This window comes from Capra hircus, chromosome 14 (assembly GCF_001704415.2).
Source record: "Capra hircus breed San Clemente chromosome 14, ASM170441v1, whole genome shotgun sequence".
In the NCBI taxonomy this organism is placed as follows: Eukaryota; Metazoa; Chordata; class Mammalia; order Artiodactyla; family Bovidae; genus Capra; species Capra hircus.
In genome coordinates this window covers 19,824,194-19,837,051 of record NC_030821.1, presented here as the reverse complement: position 1 = coordinate 19,837,051, position 12,858 = coordinate 19,824,194, and the positions used below count along the sequence as shown (strand labels likewise).

Here is a 12,858-nt window from a genome sequence, read left to right as displayed (position 1 = left end):
CACCCCAGTTACTCCTCCTGCCTCTTCTCCTGCCGTGACCCTCCCCCGGGGCTTCTGTTCTTCTTCCCATGGTCTCCCTTCAAATGTGGCCTTTCCCCTCCATCTCAGAACCTGGGGTATGTGGTTTTTCTGCTGGAAGGATGAGGGGGCTCCTTCATGCCTCTCCTTTTCCTCTGGGTAACTGCTACAGTTTCCACTTCAGCCTCATTCAGAGTGATCACCTCTCAGGAGTCTTACTAGGAAAATGCAGCACAAAGCCTGTGTGTAGCAATTTGCACTTGTAGTTTTCTATTCATTTGAGAGATGCTTATCTTCTCTACTAGATTGTGAGCTGTCCAAGGATGGAGTTTTGACTATGGTCGTCATTGTATTCCCACTGCCCAGTACAGTGTAGGCTCAATAAACCCTTGTCAAATGGTTGAACGAATATAGACAGATTCTTACCCTCTAGGAATTTACAGTCTGGTGGAAGGAAGAATGACTCAAACAGAAAATTAAAATATGATGTAAGTGCTGTCTATGACAGAGGAACTATGGAATACTATAGGATCACATGGCTACTACAGTAGACAGGGATGGGAAGGAGGAGGTGGAAGAATATATATAGTGTGGTGGTTGGTTAAAAAGCACTGGCTCTGGACTCAGGCAAAGTTATGTTCAAGTCCTGATTTTACCCTTCTTAGTTGGGTAGCCATTAGGAAGGTCATTTGACCTCATTGTACCTCAGTGTCATTATCTGTAAAATGGGTCCAATAATAATACTGAAGTCTGAAGACTTGTTCTACTTGTACTGGTGTATTAGTTATCTATTGCTGTGTAACAAATTACCCCAGAAGTTAGAAGCTTCATACAACAAATACTTATCTTACACAGTTTCTGAGGTCAAGAATCCAGGAGTGGTTTAGTTGGGTGGTTCTGGCTCAGAATCTCTCATGAGGTTGTTATACTGTTGGGTGGGGCTGAAGTCTTGAGGGGGGTTAGAGGACCCACTTCTAAGCTCATTTACATGGCTACAGATAGGAGGCTTCGGTTCCTTCCCTGATGAGTCTCTTCATAGGGCTGCTTATGACATGGCTTCCCCCAGAATGAATCCAAGAGAAGACAGGCCCAGACGGAAGCTGCAGTCCTTCATAATCTAACCTCAGAAGGGAGGTAGCATCGCTTCTGCATATCCTAGTGGTCACAGAGGCAGCCCTGGACTAATGTGGGAGAGAATTGCACAGAGGCAGGAATATGAGGAGATGGGGGCCATCTTAGAAGCTGGTTACCCAGATGGTCAGATCTCAAGGAAACCTGGGTTTGGTCTTCGGTTTGACCTGCTGAGGTTGCCCTGAAATGTAAGTAGTCAGGCTCATGCTCACTGGTGAATATTTTCAAGACAAGATGCACTGATAACTCTGATGGTGTCGATTTAGAGTTTTTATGGTTTTCACTATTCCTTATTGATCTGTTCTTCTCACTAGCACTGACCAGCCCCACATAGAGCCTCTGGGATTGTTTGTTCAGTTATTCACTCACTCATCCATCCCTTCTTTCAAAAGTACATTTACTGCATTTATTGATAGTGAAATGTAGGTGTGCGAGGCTCTATAATGAACTTTATCTCTCTGGACTGATGCAAAATCCTCTTTGAGGGAGGTGTACTTTATCCCTATTTTCACAGATCTCCAGGCTGACACTCGAGAAGCTAGGTGACTTCCTGAAAGTCATGTAACTATTAAGGGGGCAGTTTCTGAGTTCTGACTCAGGGCTATTTCATCCCAAAGCTCATCCTCTTAAAACAAAAACAAGCATAAACCCCACTGTTCTTACTAGGGGAGTGACACAAATTCTTTGTAAAAATTTCAGAAAATGAACAGCATAATTACATCTTTTCATATGTCTTATGATGTTATTTTCCCTTTTGGATAATTTCTGAGAAGTGTAAGTGCTTAAAAAGTATACAGAATGTTAAGGCTTTAAAAATGTATCTGGCATACTGAGTTCCTAGAAGAGTACTGAGTTACTCCCCCAAATATATGTTCTTCATACAAATCTGTATCTAAAAGATAACTAAGGATATAATTAAACTCAGATCTAAGTGTTTGTCTTGTGCCTCCCATGTGCTCAGGGGCTCTGTTTTATTCTACAGCAACAGGAGGCGGGGAAAATGAGGTTCTAATAAGAGTATGGTTTACCAAGATCTATCCAGAAATTTAAAAAAAGAGCAGCAGAAAGGTGAGAGAGATTAGATTTAAGTTTACTTTTGTTCTATCAGCTATTCATTGTGAAATTTCAGACAATGGTGTGTTGTGTGTTTAAGAGTAAGGTGGTGTAGTTCACACCAGCTGACTGACAGATGACTAATCATTTCCTGCTCTTCATTAATTTGCTGAAGAGAGAATCAATCCAGCCACATCTTCAGTTCAGTTCAGTCCAACTCTTCGCTACCCCATGGATTGCAGCACGCCAGGCCTCCCTGTCCATCACCAACTCCCGGAGTTTACTCAAACTCATGTCCACTGAGTCGGTGCTGCCATCCAACCATCTCATCTTCTGTTGTCCCCTTCTCCTCCCGCCTTCACTCTTTCCCAGCATCAGGGTCTTTTCAAATGAGTCAGCTTTTCGCATCAGGTGGCCAAAGTTTTGGAGTTTCAGCTTCAGCATCAGTCCTTCCAGTGAACATCCAGGACTGATCTCCTTTAGGATGGACTGGTTGGATCTCCTTGCAGTCCAAGGGACTCTCAAGAGTCTTCTCCAACACCACAGTTCAAAAGCATCAGCTTTCTTTATAGTCCAACTCTCACATCCATACATGACTACCGGAAAAACCATAGCTTTGACTAGATGGACCTTTGTTGGCAAGGTCTCTGCTTTTTAATAAGCTGTCTAGGTTGCTCATAACTTTCCTTCCAAGGAGTAAGCATCTTTTAATTTCATGGTTACAGTCACCATCTGCAGTGATTTTGGAGCTCCCCAAAATAAAGTCTGCCTCTAGTAAACTGATTATTCAACAGAAAGGGATGATTCTATCTGCAGGGCTTATTTGGTACTGCCACATACAGAGTAGGGCTTCCCAGGTGGCGCTAATGGAAAAGGATCCACCTACAATGCAGGAGATACAGGAGACATGGGTTTGATCCCTGAGTTGGGGGACTTCCCTGGAGGAGGGCATGACAGCCCACTCCAATATTCTTGCCTGGAGAATCCCATGGACAGAGGAGCCCGGTGGGCTACAGTCTATAGGGTCACAAAGAGTTAACATGACTGAAGTGACTGAGCATGCAGATACAGAGTAGAAGTGCCAGGGAGAAGGCAGGCATTTTGTTTAGCAAGTCACTTAAAGGAGAACAAGTAAATGTGTATTTTTATATCCTTAATAATGGCTAATGTTTAGCAAGCACTTGTTATATGCAGACACTGCTCCAGGGCTTTCTCTTCCTGTCATTAATACAGGCTTTTCACCTTGGGGTATGGGAACAACAGGCCATTTGTAGATGCCTGGTGAGTGTGAGAAGCTGCTTCTACTGTCTGTAAAAGGTGTGGGGTCCAAAAGCGTTAGACATGGTTCCATTGGCTTTTTCAGCTTCTTGTGGATGAATGTGACTTAGATTTCTCTTGAATGATTTGAGATAGTTTCGAAACTATCACACTAAGTACAGTTTTTCTTTATAAACTTGACAGTTATTTTAGTCAACTAAGAGGTGATTCCCAGGGAGCCTAGGTGGCGAGGCTACATGGCTGTTCTTCTGGGGCTGGGTCATAGGATGAGGGCACCTGTATCTTTGCTAGATGCAGCTGGCTGTACCCCACTGTGGTCATACAGTTTATACTCCCACCAGCAGCGTGGGAGGGCTCCCTTTGTCACAGATCATCAACTCTCGGTGAACTTTCGTTTCCGCCTCCCCGCCCCCCACTCCCAGTTTAATGGATATAAGGGGATGTGTATTAACCAGGGTTCTCCAGAGAAATAGAACCAATAGGATGTTTATATACATATGCATTTATACATGCTGTATAGCTAGATAGGTATAGATACACATTCATATATATATATAGCTATCAGTCTAGCATCTATCTACTATCTGTTGAGCTTGATTTATTTTATGGAACCAGCTCAATTTGTGGAGCTGGCAAGTCTGGAAATTTGCATGGCTGCTTGGCAGACTAAGACCCATAGCAATGTTGGTATTGCAGTTGGAGTCCAAAGGCAGTCTTGGAAGCAGAATGCTTCCTCTTTCTGAGAGGATCTCTATTTGTTTCTCTTAAGGCCTTCAACTTATGAGATGAAACACACCCTCAAAGGAGGGTAATCTGCTTTCAGTTCAGTTCAGTCGCTCAGTCGTGTCCGACTCTTTGCGACCCCGTGAATCACAGCACACCAGGCCTCCCTGTCCATCACTATCTCCCAGAGTTCACCCAGACCCACATCCACCAAGTCCATGATGCCATCCAGCCATCTCATCCTCGGTCGTCCCCTTCTCCTCCTGCCCCCAGTCTCTCCAGCATCAGAGTCTTTTCCAATGAGTCAACTCTTCGCATGAGGTGTCCAAAGTACTGGAGCTTCAGCTTTAGCATCATTCCTTCCAAAGAAATCCCAGGGTTGATCTCCTTCAGAATGGACTGGTTGGATCTCCTTGCAGTCCAGGGGACCCTCAAGAGTCTTCTCCAACACCACAGTTCAAACGCATCAATTCTTCGGCGCTCAGCCTTCTTCACAGTCCAACTCTCACATCCATGCATGATCAGAGGAAAAACCATAGCCTTAACTAGACGGACCTTAGTTGGCAAAGTAATGTCTCTGCTTTTGAATATATTATCTAAGTTGGTCATAACTTTTCTTCCAAGGAGTAAGCGTCTTTGAATTTCATGGCTGCAATCACCATCTGCAGTGATTCTGGAGCCCCAAAAAATAAAGTCTGACACTGTTTCTACTGTTTCCCCATCTATTTCCCATGAAGTGATGGGACCAGATGCCATGATCTTAGTTTTCTGAATGTTGAGCTTTAAGCCAACTTTTTCACTCTCCTCTTTCACTTTCATCAAGAGGCTTTTTAGCTCCTCTTCACTTTCTGCCATAAGGGTGGTGTCATCTGCATATCTGAGGTTATTGATATTTCTCCCGGCAATCTTGGTCCCAGCTTGTGCTTCTTCCAGCCCAGCGTTTCTCATGATGTACTCTGCATAGAAGTTAAATAAGCAGGGTGACAATATAGAGCCTTTACATACTCCTTTTCCTATTTGGAACCAGTCTGTTGTTCCATGTCCAGTTCTAACTATTCCTTCCTGACCTGCATACAGATTTCTCAAGACGCAGGTTAGGTGGTCTGGTATTCCCATCTCTTGAAGAATTTTCCACAGTTTATTGTGATCCACACAGTCAAAGGCGTTGGCATAGTCAATAAAGTAGAAATAGATGTCTTTCTGGAACTCTGTTGCTTTTTTGATGATCCAGCGGATGTTGGCAATTTGATCTCTGATTCCTCTGCCTTTTCTAAAACCAGCTTGAACATCAGGGAGTTCACGGTTCACGTATTGCTGAAGTCTGGCTTGGAGAATTTTGAGTATCACTTTACTAGCATGTGAGATGAGTGCAATTGTGTGGTAGTTTGAGCATTCTTTGGCATTGCCTTTCTTTGGAATTGGAATGAAAACTGACCTTTTCCAGTCCTGTGGCCACTGCTGAGTTTTCTAAACTTGCTGGCATATTGAGTCCAGCACTTTCACAGCATCATCTTTCAGAATTTGAAACAGCTCAACTGGAATTCCATCACCTCCACTAGCTTTGTTCTTAGTGATGCTTTCTAAGGCCCGCTTGACTTCACATTCCAAGATGTCTGGCTCTAGATTAGTGATCACATCATCATGATTATCTGGGTCGTGAAGATCTTTTTTGTACAGTTCTTCTGTGTATTCTTGCCACCTCTTCTTAATATCTTCTGCTTCTGTTAGGTCCATACCATTTCTGTCCTTTATCGAGCCCATCTTTGCATGAGATGTTCCCTTGGTATCTCTAATTTTCTTGAAGAGATCTCTAGTCTTTCCCATTCTGTTGTTTTCCTCTATTTCTTTGCATTGATCACTGAAGAAGGCTTTCTTATCTTTTCTTGCTATTCTTTGGAATCTGCTTTACTTAAAGTCTATTGATTGAAATGTTAATCTCATCTAAAAATGCCTTCACAGTGACCTCTAGACTGATGTCTGACCAAATATATGAGTGCTGTGCCTTGACCAAATTGACACATAAAGTTAGCCATTAAACATTTCTGTTCCCTGGGACAATGCCTTGCATGTAGTAAGCATGTTCAGTGGAAGTATTTCTGAATGAATGTTTAAAGGAATGACTGAAAGAGAGATGTATTAGCTCATTATCTATAGGAGATGCCATAAGGGTGGGTGAGAAAATGATAGTTACCATGTTCTAATATCTTTGAAAGCAAGATGTTAAAGAATCTCAATTTGTGTAATAATTGCATACTTATAGAACTTGGAAGAATACAGTTTTTTATGTGAATAGATAGTTAAACTTCTGTGAATGCTTGGGTGGAGTCCTTATCTATATTTTTTCTTAATTGGTGAATCCATGGCTTTATAATTGAAGGGCCTTTAAATATACGCATTTATGTATCAGTGAAAGTAAAACATAAATGCCTAAAAGAATGAGAGGCCATTTAAACCCTAAGATATTACTGAATCAAAGAGAAATAACATCTAACCAACCTGACATGTGTTAGTATTTCCAGGTGTTTTATGATGCCAGCTTCAGAGTTAGACTGCCTAGGTTTGGATCCTGGCTCCACTGTTTATTAATTTTGTGCCTGTTTCCCCCACTATAAAATGGGGATAACAGTGATCAACCTCTAGAGTTTCTGTGAAGATTAAATGAATTACATATGGAAAATAGTTAATCTAGTGCCTGGTGTAGAGTAAGAGGTCAAGCAGTGTAGCACTCTCTTCATATTTCTCTTTTAATATGCTGCTTTAAATAGCCAGTTAAGGGTGGAGATAATATGTTTAAATATCCCAGTTTTGAGTGTTTAAGATTTAAAATCAATATTAAAAAATTAATGTTTCTTATTAGTATTTAAATACTTAATATTTTACCAACTTTTAAATAAGGAGGATGTTGTAAATTAGATTTTAAAGAAATCAAGATTTCTTTAAATTTTTAAGATTTCTTGAATTTTGTAGCACATATGAAATGAGATTATAGCATATTTGATGACTTTTTAAATATACATACCCCAAATTTCTGAGGCATATTGTTCTTTCTATTGTCATTGGGAAGCTTGTCTCCTCATAGGATTCCTCAGGTTGTTCTAATATAAGGACCTGGCTCCTGCTTGTTTTGTGACTATCACATTTTTTGAGATTTCTTTTGAGGCAAATTATGACTTGTGAGTTAAATCTGGCCTGATGCTTGTTTTTGTGTAACCTTTGAGCTGAGAATGGTTTTTACATTTAGAAATCAAAAGACGCGTAATATTTCATGACATGTGAAAACTATATTACATTCGAATTTCAGTGTCCATGGATAGAGTTTTATTGAAATAAAGTCCGCAGCCACATGGACTCCTTTTCAGCTTGTCCGCGGCTGCCTTTGTGGCGCTGCTTCAGAACTGAGTAATAGCAACGGGGACTGCATGGCCTGCGAAACCTAAAAGAGTAACTACCTAGCCCTTTATTAGGAAAGCTTGCTGGCACCTGTCCAGTTCCAAATGTGGTAAAACAGAGAGGTCCGATTCAGCTTTGTTCGTTTTGGAACTTGTTAGCAAGTGAGGCCAGAGGCAGAAGCTTTTAGGTAAAATAAACTTCCTGAATTATATGTGGATTTAACTACTTTAAGCTGTCCTTACCTTCTGAGGCAGTGCCAAATGAGAACGTTTAGAGACAGCAGAGCACTCGATGTTGCTGCTGCTGCTGTTAAATCACTTCAGTCGTGTCCGACTCTGTGCGACCCCATAGAGGGCAGCCCACCAGGCTCCCCATCCCTGGGATTCTCCAGGCAAGAACACTGGAGTGGGTTGCCATTTCCTTCTCCAGTGCATGAAAGTGAAAAGTGAAAGTGAAGTCGCTCAGTTGTGTCCGACTCTTAGCGACCCCATGGACTGCAGCCTACCAGGCCCCTCCGCCCATGGGATTTTCCAGGCAAGAGTACTGGAGTGGGGTGCCATGGCCTTCTCCCAGAGTGCTGGATGAAAGAAAGGTAAATGTCTTCAGGGCTGAATTCAGAAGGTTGTCCTGGCAGGTGGGCCTGATCCTTAGGCAATCAAGAGAGAGCCTGTGAATAGAGGTCTGTAATCTGTAAATTTTTTAGGTCCAAATGCATTAGAGAGAAAGGGCACAACCCAGTGGGAGTGTTTTTCCTTTTCTGTCCTGATATTCTTAGGCTATAATATTCTCAACTGCTTCATCAGGGTTTATCTGCTGTAATTACTGAGATCTGTGGTACATTATCAACATGTCAAAAGAACTAAGAAATTTTTCCCTTGAAAATATGAAAAATTATCTTAAGCTGCCAACCATGAAATGCTTGAGACTTGTTTCTTTGTATAACTTCATGAAAGTGCTTCTGAGTGATTCTTCCTGTTTACCTTGCTGCTGATAAAAATCCAAAGAACATTAAATTTGGTTACTTTCTAGACAGAAAAATTCTGGTAGATATTAATTCTCTGTGGCAAGTTAGAAAGTTTGTTCTTCTACCCTTTTGAAGACCTTCTTTATTTAAATTTTTGTTGAAATTTCTTTTTTGACATAGCTCATTAGTGTTTGGAATGAACTCACTAGAGTAATAATACCTTCAGGATGTCTCATGTTTTAAAAATACTGAAATAATGGGGCATTATGTTAACCTAATGCACTGCAGTTTGGATTTTGCATGGTGCATTGTGGTTTTTGACTTCTTTGTTCTGACGGCTTGGTCATGGGCTGAGACTGTTCAAGGCGTTGTTGAGATGATTCCCTTATTTCTTCCAGTTGTCCTGTCCCTGTAGCCCTGTGGAGTACAGGGCACTGAATAAGAGTTTTAACTCTGATGTTGACATAGAACTTGGTGACATTGGAAAAGCAGCAGTTGAGCTCCAGGATCTGGTTGACAAAATCAAGAAGAAAATTACAGAGCAGAGAGCAAGGCTCTATGTTTTTATAACAGTGAAAAATGATTGTAAGTTCTTAAAACTCAACAATAAGAAAACAAAGAAGTAAAAAATGGACAGAAGAGCTAACAGAGACTTCAACCAAAAAGAGATACAGATGACAGTAAACTTTGGAAAGTATGTTCAACCTCATATGCCGTTAGAGATCGCAAGCGAAAACACAATGAGATACCACTACACACCTAAAATCCAAAACCCTAACAGTATCAAATGTTGGTACGAATATGAGCCAGTAGCACTTCCTGTTCATTGCTCTTGGGAATGCAAAATGGTACAGGTATTTGGGAAGACAGTTTGGCAGGTTTAACACATTCTTACCATACAACCCAACAATCACGTTCCTTGTTATTTATCCAAATAAATTAGAAACATATGTCCCTCCAAATGTTTATAGCAGCTATATTTTATAGCTGTCCAAACTTGAAAGTAACCAAGATGTTCTTCAGTAGGTGAATGGATAAACTGGTACATTTATACAATGGAATAGTACTCAACAATAAATGCGTATTCCTAAGTGGAAGAAGCTAATCTGAAAGAGCCATCTACTGTGTGATACCAACTATATGATGCTCTGGAAAACTTGTCTCCCAACTATGGAGACAATAAAATGGTCAGTGATTTTCAGGGGTTAGGATAGAGGGAAGGGTGAATAGGTGGAGCACAGAGGATTTTCTGGGCAGTGAAACTGTTCTGTTTGTTACTGTGGTGCTGGATGTATATCATTATACATTTGTCAAAATCCATAGAATGTATAACAGACAGTGAACCCTAATGTAAACCATGAGCTTTAGTTAAAAATAATTTATCAGTATTGACTCATCAATTGTAACAAATGCACAACATTAACACTGGATTTAATAATAGGGGAATTTATTGAGTGGAGTAGAGTAGGAGAGATGTATATGGGAATTTTGTACAATTTTTCAGTAAACCGAAAGCTACTCTGAAAAAGTCTGTTAATTAAAAACAAATAGGTAGTGTATGATTGCAACATCTAGGTCTTAATCAATTTCCACTCTTGTTAACATTCATTAATTTTTTGAAACTCAGTCCTGTTTATGGAAGAACAGCAATTCGGCCACTTTTATATAACCTAGAGACATAGTTCTTAGCATGTATATTCCCACGGTTGCTTACATTGCACTGAAATATTTGTTGACTGGATAAAAGTAGTATAGAAGAATGAATAGATTGATGGATCCCTTTATCCTTAAAATAAAGAAGACTCTTGAAAGGAGGAAGTGATGGTTTAGCAATAATTGGAAGATTTTTTGGAATTTCTATTCCTTTCAAGTTACCAATTTAGAGCGCAGCTGTGGTATAACCAAAAAGAAGCAGGGGTAAGGAACACTCAGCTGGTCAGTCTGCCAGTGTTGGTTGAATGCTGCTATGTGCTGGGGCCAGTACACAGATGTTCAGTGTAGTCAGGGTCCCTTCTGTCAGGGACTAACAGTTTAAAGACTTTGACCATATTGGGGATGGACCATCTTGGTTTTGATACTACCTGCGACACATATAGGCTGTGAAATCTTGGGTGATTTACCTGCACTTTTAATTTCTAATGTGGATCATCCCTACCACTGAGAGACTCATGACAATTAAATTTAGGCATATAAAGCACCTCACAACAAAAATTATAGATGAAGTTTTTCTTTTACTTCTCTATGGAATTGAGAGTACAGTGAGGCTGTCAAAGGCTTTGCATTTCTTTATTTTTATTTTTTTTTTAGGCTTTGCATTTCCTTATCCTCTTTAACTTAATTCTCTATGACCAGCTCAAGGAAAATAGGAAGGAAAAAGTGGGTTAGAGGCAGCTGTGAGCTGAGGGGTAAGAGACAACCAACCTCTCTAACTGTTTGATCTGATAAAGACAAATCATCACTCTTTAGAAAATCCCCATAGATGTTATTGTTTCAAATTAGTGTTTGTGTGTGATTATTATGATTATTTTTCTTCTTCAAATAATGAGACAAAACCACAAATTCAATACACTTAAACCTTTACACATACACGCACTCAAAAATTCAGTTCAGATCCATTTTGAAGAGACTGGGGAGCGGGGGGCTCGTCTGATTAAGGGGCCCTGAACCAGGGAGCGGCGGAGTCTGAGAAGCCAGCAGCTCGGGGCTGGCGGCAGCGGCCTCCTCGGCCGAAGTTGGGGGGGGTGGGGCGCCGAGCGCGCGGGGTGGGGGGGGTCCTGGTCTTTGGCTCCTCGACTCGGTCCTGTTTCGACAGCGAAAATGTCTCGGCCTGTCAGAAATAGGAAGGTCGTTGATTATTCACAATTTCAGGAATCCGATGATGCTGATGAAGATTATGGAAGAGATTCAGGCCCTCCAGCTAAGAAAATCCGATCATCTCCCCGAGAAGCTAAAAATAAGAGGCGGTCTGGAAAGAATTCACAGGAAGATAGTGAGGACTCAGAAGAAAAAGATGTGAAGACTAAGAAGGATGATTCTCATTCAGCAGAGGACAGTGAAGACGAGAAGGAAGACCATAAGAGCGTGCGCCAGCAACGGCAGGCGGCCTCTAAGGCAGCCTCCAAGCAGAGGGAGATGCTCATGGGCGATGCGGGCAGCGAGGAGGAGCAAGAGGAGGAGGACGAGGCGCCGTTCCAGGAGAATTCCGGCAGTGATGAGGATTTCCTAGTAGAAGACAATGATGATAGTGACTATGGCAGTTCAAAAAAGAAAAACAAAAAGATGGTTAAGAAGTCGAAGCCTGAGAGAAAAGAAAAGAAAATGCCGAAGCCCAGGCTAAAGGCCACAGTGACGCCAAGTCCTGTGAAAGGCAAGGGGAAAGTGGGTCGCCCCACAGCTTCAAAGGCATCAAAGGAAAAGACTCCTCCTCCCAAAGAAGAAGATGAGGAACCAGAAAGCCCTCTGGAAAAGAAAACGTCTTCAAGCCCTCCACCTGAGAAATCTGGGGATGAAGGGTCTGAAGATGAAGCCCAGTCTGGGGAAGATTAAAAGTGATGATGGTCTGGGGAGAGATTTTATTTAAAAAACAAAAACAAAAAAAAAAAAAAGAGAGAGAAAAAAAGAAGAAAAAAGAAGAAAAAAAAAAGAAAAGCTACTTAAGATAGAATATGGTTTTGGCTATGGCTTGACTCATGGGCTTTCAATGCTTTTTTTTCCCTTTTGTTGAAAATAACATTTTCTTCTTTTTCTTCTTTTTTTAAAGAAAAGCATTGTATGTTTAATTTACCTTTTTTGTCTATTGGTCTCTTCGTCATGACCCCCTCTTCCCCCTCCCCCTCTTTCCCAATGAAAGCCATGTTAAATTAAAAAAAAAAAAAAATTCAGTTCAACTGCAAGTAAGTGACAACGGGCAGTTCTAAATTGATAAAGATTTCCCACGTTGACATGAAAGAACATACTTGTAGAGCCAAGTGGCCACATTTCTCATCCTTTATGGTAGTGGAGGGGCCTATTAACCCCTAGTCCAGTTTGGAGTGGTTATCAGCAACAATGGACAGAAGAGGCCATTCAGAGAGGACCCGGCAGGCAAGCCATGTCTGAATTAGTGCAGACAGACATGGGCAGAAGGACACTCACACTCTCAAACAATGAGCTCCTGAGCTATGTAGCTTCTCTTCTCAGAGAACTGCCTTCACTGAGTTATATTTTCCTGCAGTATTAACTATTTTTTTTTGTTTGTTTGAAAGAGAGATGAAAATTACATGAGCAACCCGTGTCTTTAATGAAAACCATACTCCAATTTG

At 41.2% G+C, this 12,858-nt stretch overlaps 1 pseudogene across 1 annotated transcript; it reads left to right on the top strand.

Moving 5' to 3' along the window:
- On the top strand, positions 11,174 to 12,154 carry LOC106502849 (annotated as a pseudogene). The gene has a single exon (XR_001919126.1). The product of XR_001919126.1 is annotated as a nuclear ubiquitous casein and cyclin-dependent kinase substrate 1 pseudogene (transcript).